Raw genomic sequence first — 16,473 nt, 5'->3', positions numbered from 1 at the left:
TACAATGAGTATGACTTGACAGGCACGTAGATCTTGAAAAGACGATCACTTTTCCTTTTTGGAGCGTGTCCAAATTCCTCCTAGATTGCAAGTTACGGCTTGTTGAAGTTTCTGTGAAGAAGGGGGCTTTTGATGATGTGGCCAAGGGATTCACATGCTGAATTCCATACTGTGCTTAACAAGAGGCTGCGTGCTTAGAACGCACTATGCCATGTGGCAGTCTTCTAACTAGAGTGAGTTAGCTCAAGGGTAGATAAACTTAACTATGGTCCAAGCATGGAACTTAACCCTACTAGCTTAACCACTCCTAACCATGGCTTGTTTGGGTTGAGTTGCCATGTGTTAACTTTACCTAACCACACCTACAAGGTTTACTAACCCTATTTGCCATGTGTCATTATTTGGTGACCTTGGAAACTTTGTGGATGGAGGTGAGAAGTCGTCGTTTCTGTGTGCACTGGAGATGGAGCCCATGGAGAAGCACTATTTTGAGGGCTGAACAAAAGGTTCTCCTCAGGATGGAAGAGTTTCTTGGCACTGTAGAGTTCGGTTGGAGTTTGACGAGGCATTGAAGCTACATTGGAGCGCCAGTGCTAGCTGATAGTGAACCAAGAGCTTGAAGATGGAGTCGAAGCCTTTGAAGAAGGCTATGGGCAGTGCTTTGAATGGCTAGGTAGAAGGCTAGCGCTGTGTAGAGTTGGAGGTCTCATGGGTGTCATGCTTTTTGTAGACGCTGCTGCTCGAATCTGCTTTCAGATAATAGAGATTCAGTCACGGAGTTTTGTCATTTGCTGGAGGGCACAATAGTTATTGCACAAGTTCCGTCTAGTTTGGAGAGGTCTAAGGAATCCGAGTGCATGAGGTTGTTGTAGCTGCTTCTATGCTGCTCAATCTACTGCGGCTTCTTCTAGTAGTCAACAAGGCTGCTATACACAGCTCATGTGTGCCATGCATGCTCTCTCCCTCGCTCTTGGCTATGCACTGTGAGCTCTCGCTTTGTATTTTCCTTGGCTTCTGGAGCTACTGAGGCACTGGAGGTCTTCGGTCCTCTTTCCTCCCTAGCCGTGGAGTCACTAGATGCATTGGAGTTTGCCCGTGAGATTGTCTTTCCCGTGAGATGGCAGTTGTGGAGAGTAGATGGCATGCTAGGCTAGAGGCTCGTTGAAGTCATCGTTGGCCTCTGAGAAGGTGGTGCTAGAGCATATGGAGGTCTTTGGCTGCAGCCTGTGGGTAGAGGCATTTGGAGCTGATGCAAGCTGTGATGTGTGTCTAATACAAAGTCCTAGAAAGGTCAAATAATTTGAACAATCTAACTATGTCGAATGTGCAATGAAATGCATCGGACTAGCATAGTTGTCCCTCGTGCTTCGGTTGGCAGGAGCTTGACTCTTTGATGAAGGCCCGTCTGTGTCATTTAGGAGGGCGCAATAGTCAAGTTGACACTCGTTTGGTCGTTGAGGTCCCATTAGCTGAGTTGAGTCATCATAGATGACAGTGGTGGAGCTCGCTTCTCTTTGTTGTTGATGTTGCTTCCCATGAAGCTTTGGTTGTCGAAGGAGCTGTAAAGTCAAATCTCTCTTCCTCACACAGTTGCCTCATAGTGAAGGGAAAGCTTACAAAACTCTTGAAAATGGGCCTTCCACATCACTAAGACTCTCAATCAATTTCTCTAGAAATGGTAGAGCATCTCTCTCTCTCACATGGACAGAATTGTTCGATGGAAATTGTATAAGAACTCTCCTTAAAAAACTAAAACTAACTCTCCTAAGGCATGCCTATAACTGATCTAAGAGACTAGACCTATGCTCTGATACCATGTCAAAGTGCAGATCGTACTAGCCTAGTGCACACAAGATCAATGTAAGAACTAAGGAGGCTCAAAGCACACTAAATAAGACATAAGAGGGAGATAGCAAATATATATCTCTTGCAATGTGTGTGTACTCAACAATACATGATAGGCTTCTTATATAGAGAGAGCCTTTAGAATAGTCAAACCATGTGGGATCCTCTCATCCACATCTCTTCTTGTGGATATCCTCAATCCACATCTCCACATCATGTAGTCCACATCCTAGGGTGGCTACTTTAATTCTTTCCTATACCATACCTTAGCCCTTTAATCTATGTGCTCATGGCACCATATCTCAACACTACATTGCTTGTTTTGGTTGCAAGCTTTGTTTTGAGGAAACTAAATTTTGGCATTGCACCGACATTGACACGGTTGTAGCAGAGGGAGCACAAGTATGCTTCTTCAATTGTGTCCTTCTACTCCCAAATATTGTTTTGATTCAGAAATTCTTTGTGGTTGTCCCATGCAAACTTGATCTTAGCTCTGATGCTTCTTGAACTGAGGAACACTCTTTCTCAATGGCTAGAAATAGATCCAACTCTGCTTTCGCTATGTTAGCTGTCTCTTTTCCCTTATCTATCTTCTTTAGGGTACCATTCTTTTCATCTTCTTTCTTGACCCAGCAATTTGCAATCACATGGCCCGTCTTCTTGCAGTAGAAGCATTATCCCTGAAACTCTTCTTGCCGCCCTTCTTCTTTTTGTCACCACTAGTAGAGGACTCAGCTTTGGTGGAGGTACCACCTTTGCCTTTCGTAGTGGCAGAGAACACAGCATCCCTATTGCCGCCTCCATCTTGAGCTTTAAGCCTCAATTCCTCCTCCATAAGTAAAGCACAAAACTCCTCAAATGGCAATGGTTGGGGTCTCACTTGAGTGTTAAGCGGCGCTGTTACCAATCCATCAAACCTTGGTGGACATATCGGGAGACACCACCAAGCTAGCTCTTCACTAGTCTTTTGTATCCCAGCACCAGCCATCTAGTCACGTATATTTTTGATTTGGGTTATGAACGCCTCTGCTATCTCTCCTCCATTAAACTTCTCAGCTGCAAGCTGATTCTCCAGGTTCTGGATCCTTGTCTGATTCCGCATCTCATACTGACTCTTCAATATATTCCAAGTCACAATTGCCTTAGATGTATGCTGAATCAAGGTCAAAACACTATCAGTAGTACTTGTAACCAAGACACATAGAGCATCTGCGTTCCTGTGTTTCCAAGCTCATAGAAGGTCATCATTAGGAGGTATCATACTCCCCAGATTTGCTAGGTCGGGGGTTCCTTATGGTTCTCGGTCCAGTCCCCAGTACTGTCTCTAGAAGCTCACATGAATCCAGAATAGTAGTAATTTTAAACTTCCACAGAGTGTAGTTCATACCATCTAGCTTGCCTTTAGTGAAGGCTGGTGGGCAAATCCTCAACACCTGGATTTTTGGTGAAGTTGGCGCAGCTACAACTCTAATGAACTCGAACCAAAAACTCGAACCGCTTCCTGTTGCCATCACTTCGTATGCTGTTGAAGCCCTTGCCTCTCTTTTATTCTTTGATCCTTAGAGCCACCTAGGTTCTGATACCATGTTAAATTACACGGTGCAGTGGAATAGAAACTGTACAAAGAATAGAGAGTACATAGCAAACTAGAGATGAACAAAATTTTCCTTCGATACTGATGTAGTACAGATGATGGCTCCATCCACCCATGCAATCCCACAGTGGAGCTTAGATGGCGATCTAGACAGATACTAGATGAAGAGCTACTAGCTGGAAGATCTGATCTGGTACAATGGATTGGGGAGGTTGCCTCTTTATAGCTGTGAGGGCGGTAGTCAGATCAACGTAGTCAGTGGAACCAACCAGTCAACCTAGTTGGTGAAGTAGACCAGTCAACCTAGTCAGTGGAACTGACCAGCCGTCCATGGAATATTTAGGGAATATTCCCCAGGCCCCAGCAAGAATAAGGGGCTCCCACACAATCACCTTTCTACCATCAATGGTCTCATTGATAGACCTCATCTGACATGGAAGTGAGGATCCATCCAGTGTCCCAGGCTCACACATGGCTTCTCCTCATATGGGGGCCTTACAACTTGAGCACCTTGGACCACTGGTGGTTACCAGGAGGGTGGGGTATTGAGCATATCTAACACATGGAAATATGTTTCTTGCCAATGAGAAAATACAAAAGATTGATACAATGTACCTAGACACTGATTGCAATCCAAAAGAGGATTTCAGCTATCAAGTTAACCAAGCAGATCAAGATCCTTGGTACATCAATAGCGGTGCATCATCTCATATGACAAATCATCAGGAATGGTTCACAGAGATGAAACCATTAGAAGGTCAAAAGAATGTCATCTACACAATAGATAATACATCGAATCCAGTTCAAGGGACATAAATTACCCCTATGAACAATTTCACTAGTACGAAAGGATTGGTGAAAGATGTACTCAACATTCCAAAGCTCAGTAAGAACCTTTTGTTAGTAGGTCAAATGATGGAACACAACTATTGAGTCATCTTCGATGAAGATGAATGCACTATCAGAGACAAATCCAAAAGATTTCAGCCAGTAGGAAAAGGAGTCAAGGAAGGATGCTTGTATAGAATGCTAGCTACAGTATCAGATTTGCATGCCATTTCATCTCAATTGCAACAGATGCCACTATCCACAAAATGGCATAAGAGATATGGTCATGTCAATTTCAAGGGCTTGCTAGATCTCAAGAATCTGAATATCGCAATCGGGATTCCTAAGCTATAGTTTCTTGGAAAAGTTTGCTAAGCATGCTGCTTCGGAAAAAAAAAGCAAACCAACTTTGGCAGAAGCACCTCTCGAGCAAAAGATATTCTTTTATTGATACATACAGATGTATGGGGTTATGCCCAAACCCACAGCATCAATGGTTCAGTTTACTACTTGACTTTCATCAATGACTACAACAGATATTGTTGGGTCTACTTTCTGAAAGAGAAATTTGAAGTGTATTCCAGATTTAAAGAATTCAAAGCCATGGTAGAAAACCAGACAGGTAGAAAGATCAAAGACATGAGATCAGATAGAGGAGGTGAATACATGTCTTTATCATTCATGAACTTTTGTAGAAGTCACAGCATTCGGAGACAATTCACTTGTGCAGATACTCCTTAGTAGAATGCAAGAGTTGAAAGGAAGAATGATACTTTAGAAGATAGTGCTAGAGCAATGCTTAGTGAGAAGCATCTTTTGAATCAGTATTGGGCAGAAGCCATAGCCACTGCAAACTATTTGCTTAATCAGCTTCCTACCAAACCGATTCAAGGTATGACACCTTATGAAGCATTTGTTGGACATAAGCGACACATTGGGCATCTTTGCATATTTGGTTGCATAGTATATGCCCACGTACATGATGATCATCTCAGGAAATTGGATGCGAAGTCACGCAAATGCATCATGGTTGCCTATAGTGAAGAAAGAAAAGAATACAAGTTGTATGATCCCATCAACCGCAATGTCATTATCTCCAGAGATGTAATACTTGATGAGGAATCAGAATGGAAAACCTCAAATACACAGGAGATAGACACACATATTTCATAGACATCTATAGAAAAGGTTGATGAAGAAGAGTAAGAATTGCCAAAAACACCCCAAGTAGAGCCACAGCAACTCAAATGGTCTACTAGGGAAAGTAGACCACCAGCCAGATTGACATATGCTCAGAAAGGCAAAACAATTCAAGTTGAAACCACCAACTATGCTCTTATGACTACCATCATGGCTACAAAAGATCCAGTGTACTTCGAAGATGCAGTAGACAAGCCAAAATGGCAAACTGCTATGAATGAAGAAATGCATGCTTTGTATAAGAATAATACTTGGGAATTATGCAACCTTCCACCAAGAAAGAAGACCATAGCAAACAAATGGGTATACAAAGCTAGAGTAGTTGCAAAAGGATTTGTACAACAATATGGTCAAGATTATGATGAGACTTATGATCTAGTAGCAAAGATGGATTCCATATAGTTCTTGATATCATTAGCGACACTCAGCAGATGGAATGTGTACTAGCTCGATGTTAAGAATGCATTTCTCAATGGCTATCTAGACGAGCAAGTCTACATGCAACAACTAGTAGGTTATGTTGAACCAAGGAAGGAGAATTTGGTTTGCCATCTCAAAAAGAGTCTCTATGGCTTAAAGCGGGCACCCAAAAGTTGGTACAACAGAATCGACAAGTATTTTGCTGATCTGGGATACATGAAATCCAATGTAGATCATACTCTCTACTACAAAGTTCAAAAGGGAGACATCACTATTGCACTTTTGTATGTAGCTGATTTGATTATGATAGGAAGCAAGGATAGCTTCATCAAAAAGCTAAAACAAAATTATCTATAGAGTTTGACATGAAACATCTTGGACTTATGCACTATTGTCTTGGTATTGAGTTCTAGATAGATGCAAATAGCACCTTCATGAGTTAGCTCAAGTATGTTGACATTCTCTTGAAGAAGTTTCACATGGCAGATTGCAAGATTGCAGCCACTCTCATGGAACAGAGTTTGAAACTTACAAAAGATTCAGAAAAGCCTTCAGTCAATGACACATACTATAGGTAGCTTATCAGATCTCTTATACATCTGACTATCACACAGCTAGATATCTATTATGCAGTAAGCTCACTAGCACAGTTTATGGCAAATCCAAAATAGTCTCATTGGAATGTAGCCAAAAAAGTCTTGAGATACATTAGAGGTACAAGACAATTTGGAATAGAATATAGAGGAAGTTATACAAGGTTGCATGGATACTACGATAGTGACTATGCCAGAGATCATGAGACTAGGATATCCACACAGGGATATGAATTTTTCCTTGGTCAAGGTGCTATATCATGGTTGTCAAACAAACAGCCAACTATTTCTTTGTCTTTGACTGATGCAAAATATAGGGCACTCACTACAGGTGCATGTGAGGCTATATGGCTCAGAAGACTATTGTTAGAAACAGATTACTTTGATGAGTCAAAGCCAACAACAATATATTATGATAACCAATCAGCTGAAGCATTGGCCAAGAATCCAGTATATCACTACAAGACAAAGCACATTGATGTCAGAGAGCAGTTCATCAGAGAAAGAGTGTCACTTGGTGACATTTGATAGCAAAGAGAATGTTGCGGACATCTTTACCAAAACACTCGGTAAAGAGATTTTCAAGAAACATTGACAAGCTCTTGGTTTGACAGAGGAAGGACATTCCCCAGAATCATCATCTTGAGGGAAGGCCTACTTCATGATGTTGATCTTGAGGGAAAGTGTTGAGAGATCACGCTCAACATCATATGATCATATGTGCATAGCACTAACCCAATAGAGTGCTATAAAGAAAAGGGTTAGATTCCCTAACCCTAACCCTAAATGGGTTTGCATATATTCTACATTTTCAACTAAATCTAGTGTACAGTTACTCATTTGTGGTGTGCTCTCTAGCTATGCCCTCTCTCCTCATCTCCACTCTTCTCCTCTCCCCTCTTCATATTTTGTCAAGTCCCTAGTTCTATGCTTGTCTATTCTGGAGGCCTTTTGACAATAGTTAGTTCATCTTCCTTTGCTCTTAGTTGTATGTCTTGAGTTGGGCAACCTAAAGAAGAATCACCCTCATAAGGCAAGATGTATGCGAGATGCAGATCTTGGGGCTTTTGGAGCAAGCCACTTGGAAGTTTTTTGTAGCTTCTGGCTTAAGCCAAAGGACTCATCTATTTGTTCTTATATTAGCACAAGTAACCTGGGTGCTAGTTATGCTGGCTACCTGGTGGTTTCTTTATGCATATGTGGATTGAGCATATAAGGTGGAGAAAAGGAGAATCTAACCATAAGACAAAGTTTTGCTAATTTATTGAAGTGTTCTAGAAGAGTACAAACTTGGGAACAAGGTCCAAGATTTCCATCCAAAACTCTAGGGCATCCAGCTAATCATCTTGGCAACAAAGTTGTTCTATCTGATCTTGCAAGGGTTCCCTTATGAGTATATGATTCCTAGGAGATTATGATTTATATATTATTCCTTGAATTTTTAATAATTATTCGTGATTATTGGTACATGGTATTCTCTCGGTGTTTTTTAGTTATGGTGATTTGATGTTATCTTGGGATTGTGTTTCTTCTCAGTCTAGTCATGAACGTGATTGTTGTCCCATGTATAAAGGCATTTTTGAGCTGCTTTGCATGTCATGATAGTCCGAGTGCTGGACACTCGGGAATTCGGAAGACATATACACTTCTAAAAAGGCAATTCTTTTGGCCTGGAATAGGTAAGGACATCCAAGATTATGTATTGAAGTGCCAAAAATGCCAGGTCAATAAGGCTGAACGCCTTAAGGTAGGAGGTCTCCTACACCCATTGGAGATTCCATATAGCAAATGTGAATGCATATCCATGGATTTTATTGTGGGATTACCTAGGACACAAAGGGGGCACAACTCTATGTGGGTAGTTGTTGATCGATTGACCAAGATGGCTCATTTTATTGCTATGACTGAAAATGTTAAAACTCCAAAATTAGCTAGGCTATTTGTGGAGCATATTTATAGATTGTATGGGCTACCAGCCGGTATTGTTAGTGACCAGGATAGAAAATTTAGTAGCCATTTTTGGAGGACTGTTTATGAGGTTAGAAACTTCATTGAATACAAGCACCACCATGGATCATGGTCAAACTAAAAGGGTCAATCAAGTCCCCAAGATAGATGTGTCAATTTTATGAGCAAAAATCGATGAGCAGGTTTATCCGAGCGTGTTTTTCAAGAGATTTAAAAAATAGTATTTCTTTAGGAAACATGGTATTTTCACTTTTGTTTTATACAGACTAGTCACTCATTCATTTTTACATAACATAAATCTTCTTATTCATAGACATCTATTTGTACCCTTGTTATTACCTTAAAAAAGTGTTGAAAAATAAAATTTTAAAGAAACCTCTCTCATAATCACTCTCAATGTAATAATATTATACAAAATAATTACTTATTAAACACATTTATATCATATGGCAATATCTTTCTAGTGTTTTTATAGTATTAATAACAAGATATTTATGGACATGTTTTTAAAGAAGTTTAAATTACTATAAACAAGTATTAACTTGGGCTTAAATATCACTTTCATAAAATACATGTAATATTTAATACTATATATGCAAGATTTTCCAAAATATAACCTCATCGATGTACTCAAATGGGGCTTTCCGATCAATTTGAGTGGCTGAATGACTATATTTGGACATTGGATGTGAAAGTTATGTCACTTTTAAAAGTACTATCCAAGGTAGTTTCGCTGGTAGTTTCGCCAGCGAAACTACCTTGGAAGACTACTTCAAAGGGGTTTCGCTAGAGAAACTACCTTGATGGCTTGCTTCAATGAGTTTTCTTTGGAGAAGCCCTTTCATGAAGATAGGTTGAGACAGGTTTTTCAATGTCACCCCCTATTAAGTAAAAGTTGTTAAGAAGGATAATAAGGGAATTTTCATGGAGAAGTCTACTCTACATGTGGGTTTCTTCAAAAGCCATCCCGTTCTGTTCTCACCATTCCCAAAGATTCACATAAAGATTCTTGTATAAAATAGGCATTGCTACAATACTTTGCATATTTCTAAGTGAAACTATGTTTACTTCCCATCCATTTTTGCCATATTTTTACATAGTTGGAAGCTTTTTTCCCCCTTCGGTCGAACGCTTGGAAGATTTTGCTCAAAAAATGCTCGTCCCCAAGATATGCTTCGAGCATATGTAAGTAAATGGCAAAATAATGGGGAACAATATTTTCCCATATTAGAATTTGCATAACAATGCCAAGCATTCAGCTCTATAGGTTTTAGTCCATTCATGATGATGTATGGATTTCAACCAAGAGCCCCAATGGCAGTGGGACTCAAAAAAGACAAGGTTCAAGTGGCCAAAGAATTTCTTGAAGATATGAATCAAATGATTAAGTTGGCTAAATATAGCATAAAAAGAGATCGAGTGAAAATTTTAGGCGAGCGGACCCAAGTGAGCAGCCACCACAGTTTAGGCGAGCAGATTGAAATGATTCCAAAAACAAAGTCATATCGGTCTACAACTTCCTAGTTCACTTCATTACTCTATTCCTCACACATCATCTGATATATATGTTCAAAAATTGCAATCTACTCTCTTTTTCCTAATGGATGTAACAAACAGTGAAAAACACAAACCATAGAGATAAAATGAAATGTATATCTCTCTCTAGGTCTTTGATTGACATGATTCCAAAAACAAAGTCATAGCTCATTCGATGGTCTACAACTTCCTAATTCACTTCATTACTCTAGTCCTCACATATCATCTAATATCTATGTTCAAAAATTGCTATCTACTCTCTTTTTGCTAATGGATGTAACAAACAGTGAAAAACACAAACCACAGAGATAAAATGAAACATCTATTCAAAGCAATGGTCCACAAAATTTAAACAAATATAAGTTCAAATACATAAACATATGTTCAAAGCCCTGGAGCACAAAATGTACATTGTCATCACAAAATAAGAAAAACTCATTCCCGTTTCTTGGCATCTGGATGCCTGCGCTCTAAGGGCCTCAAGTAAATAGTCACCATGTCTTTTTCAAGAGAGACACAATGTTTGCCTAGCTTTGCACATGCATGTGCCATGTTTCCCTTGCCTACAAATGCATCCACAACCACATCCCCCTCCTACATGAATGTGTGTAAGAGAAGCCTAGAAACAAGATCCTCAATTGTTAACAAACCAACGATACACAAAGATTGAAAAAAGCAGCTGCAAATTAAAATCACCTACTCAATCTAAGTTGTCTCTCTGCACCACCTTGCACGAACTTGTGTCCCTATTGTGTGCCTTTGAAGGTGTGGATTTTTGTGTATTTTTTGGTGATCACTGCCAAGAATGTGTCAAGCGTGACATATTCTCCAAAGGTAGTAAGAAATGGTGGCATCGTCTCAACCATCAACATTAAAGAAAACAATTTGATAGAAGTTCTATGCAAAGGGAAGAATGATGATGTGGTCTACAAGTTACGAGTTACGAACAAGCACTTCTTGAAGCCCTTACTAGATTCAATTGAGGGATCCCAAGAATTACTTAGTACCTTGGAAGCATTGAAGAAAATGTGGGATGCATTTCCAAGTGGTGGTGTTTTACCTTCAGCAGTAGTAAGTACGCCATCTATAACATGTAGCCCTCAAGTTGTACTGCCAATATTTGTGGCGATAACTATAGTATCTCTGACAAGAGTAACTACAAATTCTGTGACAGTAACTACAGTATCTGCAATTGTACCTACACCATTGGATACTGCAACTACTACTCCACTTGTAGATCATTCAAGTGTAGGTTATTTAAAACCAGACAAAAAATTGGATAGTGATGATCAGAAGTATCCGCAAGAAGAAGATACAAGTCTCGCAGACTTTTCTATAAGTGTGGCAGACTTACATCCTCCAGAGGATGAGGGGTACATTTGGGGATTTTCACAATTCAGCATGGCCATAATGCTTATTGATCGAGCTTCGCTGTTCACAAATCAAAGAAACCTAGATAAGACATTTGCACACAAATTGTATGAAGATACGAGGAAAATAAGAACTCTAGTTGCCACTAATATCACTCTTCATCCTATGGCATTTAAGAGACTTCAAGAAGATGATCCTACATTGCCTGATGTCACATTTCAAAAGCGCGTGGACTTTCTTGATGCTTTTGAGAACTTTAGAAGGAGTAACTTTGTTCATGAAGAGGCTTTATACCAAAGTCGATATGGGGCTAACATCGAGAAGAGATACATGCTGGCAAAGAATAGATTCTTGGAAAGATGCAGGTTTGAGCCCATTGATGGGCAACACTTTTGTGAAGCTTGCAGGATTGCCCTTGATGAGGGAAGAAAAGAAAACTTGCCATAGATTGAGTGGATGGAAAAGTTTCAATGGGTCATTTGTCATGTATGCATATTTAACGATGACTTGAAGTACATTCTATAATCAGAAAGGCTGAATTGTGCTCCATTTAGGTTGAAAAAAAGCTCTTTTGCTTTTGAGATCCTAATAAAGGCAAGGGAGTTATGGGTGGGCTGTGGAAAGCCACAAACAGTGAAGGACAGGAGACCTACATCTGAGTACATGGCAAAGAGGACTCGGTTCTATAGATGCTTGAAAGTTGTTGTAAGCAATATGCAAGGCATACCAAGTAATAAGGTTGAGGCAAAGGATCTGAACATCGCCGTTGCAAGATATAGGGATGTTACTTGCATTGTCTTCCGCGAGGACTCAATGGATACCTTGTATGCGAGTTTGACATATGCATTTGTGTATTTACTTTCAAAAGTATACCATGGTATATTCCTATGCAATCATATGACTATCTTGGAAGGCACTGCCATTCAAGTCTTGCAGCCTTTCTTGATGTGCTTCTTATGCAAGGGTGATGGCAATCTAATCAAAATTCCTTTAAGGACTCTCAAGCTTCATTACTTTGAGGACAATAAGGTTAAGCTTGATGCAGCAATGGTGGATTATAGAAAGCCGATGCATCATGATGTGATACTAGAGATGACAAAGAATTTACTGAATGATGGGTGGGAAGTAGCATTGTATCAAATGGATTTTGCTGTTGAGAAATTGCTATGCCAAGGTAGAAATGTAAATGTCATTGATACCCCCCATCAGATTGAGTTCTTTGACACATATTACAGTTGCACTACCTTCTTTGAAGAGGAAAATGTCAAAGAAGAGGGTAGTGAGGAAAATGTTGAAGACGAGGGTAGTGAGTCTGAGGGAGATGATGAGGATGAAAGCTCTAAATCCAATGACTTACGCCAAGAAGAAATCCGCACAAAGAATAAGGGTGATCAATTCTCAACTAGAGTCTAGGAGGTTACACTCATCATACGAGAAGGCCCCCCGCAGCAAGAAGTAGTAGTACGACACGTCATAGGAAAAGGTAAGGCTAAAGAGGTGGAAGCACTTCCCTTGAAATTAAAAGTGAGAAAGGCACCCTTGATCTTGGGTGAAGGACATGCAAGTGGATCAAGCAAGGAAGCCTTACCTAAAGAAGGTATAGCATATGATAATTGATTTACTAAATAGTAGTAAATAGTACTAGTACAATCACATGTATATATAGTACTAAGTAGTGGTACTAGCATATGATAGAATAACAAGGCTTTTACACAATTTGGTGTCTCTTCTTTTATTTGGAACTTTTGTTGTGCTCCAACTCCATACTATTGGAACTTTTATTGTGCTCCAACTCCATACTATCAAATCAACTTTTGTTGTGCTCCAACCCCATACTATCAAATCCACATGCTCCTAGTGATCCTCATCCCCCATATATCACCAATATTTGTTCCAAAAATTAGCATATCGTACTGCATCACTACATATTCCTCTATGGATAGAACTCCAATACTGCACAAATACCTTCATATAATTAGTGGATGCCTTTTCTATGTCCACATCTGACAATGCAACACGTAGCCAAATGTGGTATATGTCATCACTCGAGATGACCAAAATGAAATCACTTTGTTTCACATCTTCTCTTGTCTTATTACATGTAGGGCCACATTAATGGTCCTCTAGGTCTTCCAATCCCATAGTCTCAGCATCTTCTCTCCATCTTCTATGTCCACTCCATCATTAACCAAGCTATCTTTCCATTGGCTCGTTGGCCAAAAGTCATGACTAAGTTTCTCATGCTATACATTGGGCTTCTCCATGCAAGAAATCAATGTCTCCCAATACTGAATGACAGGTGCTATCCACTTTGAGTATGAATCCCTGCCTATGTTGCTACCAAGATGAGATCTCCAATATTCCACATGCTTCTTGATTCCCCAAATTATAACACCTTTATCATTCAAGTATGTTCTCATAGGAACATCATTGGGAGTTCCTAATGGTAGCATTGCTCTACCTTTTGCATCATGTTTCCATAATTGAATACTTTTAGTGGCTTCCATTGACCTTATTTTGAATGCATCATATATTGGAACACTGGATCACCATCACGCATGAAAAACCAAAACTGCAATGGTTTTGAATGACCCACTAATGCCTCTTTTCCTTTGCATAAGTATCCCTTATTTTAAAATCAGGAACCTCTTGAATTACAAATGGGGATGGATGAGAGGTTTGGCATTCATTGAAAGATTGCATCAGATGAGTTAACGTGAAAGTACAACTCATTCTTAGTTTCTCCGAGAATCTACTAAACAATGCATCGATGTCCTCATGTGTATGTCCCACCATCAAGAACCCTAGTTGGATCATTTGAAAGACTCCACGTGCAACAAGCAGGGATAAAAATGCAAAAAAGTATCTATTTTTATTCACAAAACCACATTTGTCTACCTGTAAGAGTAGTACTCGTGGAAGTTGCTTGCACCCTTTACTGGATGAAGTTATCCTTGAACTTGTTGTAGCGCGAATAGCATATTTATTTAGTTCTCCTATTGAAAGTCCATCGTCATGCATGTGGCAGTCTAATGCATCTCTAGACATTGATGCAGAGAATAAATCTTAACTTTTGCTACCGTGCTTGTTTGAAAGATCACCTTTCATGTGCTTGTCTAACCTCTCAAGGTTTTGCAAACATAGTGACAATGAACCAATAGTGACACTAGGGTCATTCTTCCAATACTATAAAGAGAAGTTTCCATATGCCAATTGCCCATCTCAATGAGTACAAAAAGAAGTGGCTCAACCTTTGCAAACCAACAACTAAATTGGTGCAACTTGCACAACCAAAAACCCTAAACCCTAAATCCTAAACACTAAAAACTAAAATCCCAAAACCTAAAACCCAAAACCCAAACCCCTAAACCCTAAAACCCTAAACCCTAAACAGATTGGCCGAGGTAGACTTGCCCGTGGGCAAGTCTACCTCGGCCAATCTATCTGTCGATATGCCTAGTACAGAAGGTCTTGAAGTTTCGATTATCTGTACATACAATGAACTCTTTGTTGAGGATGAAGAGTTCCAGCTTTTGAATGGTGCGTTTGATGGCAAGGATTTCTTTTTCAATCAAATGGTAGGCTACAGGAAGTTGCATGATATGATTCAATGATTTTGGTATACGTTGTAGCCTTGTTATGCAAGTCTTCATTTGATCCATCTTGTCATGAATGATACAAAGATTTTGCTTTCGGTCCAACTCTGAAGACAACCTCCATGCATAATATAGGCTTCTGCAAAACATTTGCTGCAAACTTTGTGCTCGTCTCTTTAGTAACTTATTTGAATACAATTCTCCATAATCTGTTGAATGTTGACCTTGACAAAGGCTTGTACTTTAACCTATCCATTGTTTTGTTGACTTCTCGCCAAATATCCACTTGGTTGTATATGGATGGGATGACCATTTGTGCCTCACATTCCCCTGTCATCATTGTACAACTTTTATTGGGCATTTTACCTGCATTATACTCAACAAACAATTGAATGGCAGCTTTCCCAACGTCCAGATGCCTCATTATATTTTGTATTATCTCCTTATTTCCATGCATACCATTTTGCACTCCAAGATCATATTGATTCTTATACTTATAGAAGGTTATCTTTGGAATTCCTTGTATTGTGTACTAGGCCTTGCAACAAACATTCATGTTTCCTATGAAGAACGTCAATCCAGTTGTATGGCCCTCAACCCTCTTGGATGTTTATAGGTTGTTGTAAATGCGATTCACGTGATCAGCAAAACATTGACCCTAGTATTCTTGTCGCACATTCAAAACTATTTCTCGATTAGCAACTTGACAGCGATGTCCTTTACAACAATCAATACTTGTAACCCTTTGGATAGCCCTGGGGGTAGTCTTCATGGCCATCCTTGTTTTACTTTCATTATTTTCCTTCTTTTTCCTATTTAACATCTTATACGGATGTTTCTACAATTTCCATATATTCACATGGACATTGACATAATGTTGGAGAATGTCATAGTCAAAGTTGATGTTCACTTGTTGTACCCTATAAATTGATCAGATGGGACTATAAGAATGGTGTTTTAGAGAATGGCACCAACGCCATTCTCCACTGGTGGAACATAGAAGAATGCACATGTGAGCTTAGGCTTCTCAATTCCATTTTTTAGGGCCGAATAAGAGATTGGCACCACTACCATTCTCCACTGGTACAAATGTTTACCCTAGTATTCTAGGAGGGGTATTCCACTGATCATAGGAGAATGGTGCCTGATTCCAATCCACATGTGAGTTTGAGGATCTCAGTGTCATTATGTAGGTCCCCACATGAGATTAGCATCAATGCCATTCTCCACACGTGGCAATCTTGACAAACTAAACATGTAGACTAACATTCCACTAATTTTAGTTGCCGCAATAGGATAATGGCAAAAGTACTTATGCACATGTGAGTGTAGGATTCCTTGTGCCATTTTTCAGGTCTTGGTATGAGATTGGCACCACTGCCATTCTCCATTGGTGGCATTCTCCACAAAGATTGACACAAATCCATATGATCTCTACACAGCGGAGATAGTGATCACTATATAGAAGAATGCACATGTGAGTTTAGGCTTCTCAATGCCATTTTCTAGGGCCTAATAAAAG

The 16,473-nt window shown here is 39.7% G+C and overlaps 1 pseudogene; it reads right to left on the bottom strand.

The window, feature by feature from the left end:
• Positions 1–13,692: 13,692 nt before the first annotated feature.
• LOC147898216 (uncharacterized) lies at positions 13,693–15,101 on the bottom strand (annotated as a pseudogene).
• Positions 15,102–16,473: the final 1,372 nt, after the last annotated feature.

Source organism: Dipteris shenzhenensis, chromosome 9 (assembly GCF_047967505.1).
Source record: "Dipteris shenzhenensis isolate YYH24624 ecotype China chromosome 9, Dip_SZ_1.0, whole genome shotgun sequence".
Lineage (NCBI taxonomy): Eukaryota > Viridiplantae > Streptophyta > Polypodiopsida > Gleicheniales > Dipteridaceae > Dipteris > Dipteris shenzhenensis.
Note: the sequence above shows the minus strand (reverse complement) of the source record. Positions and strands in the feature narration are given on the sequence as shown.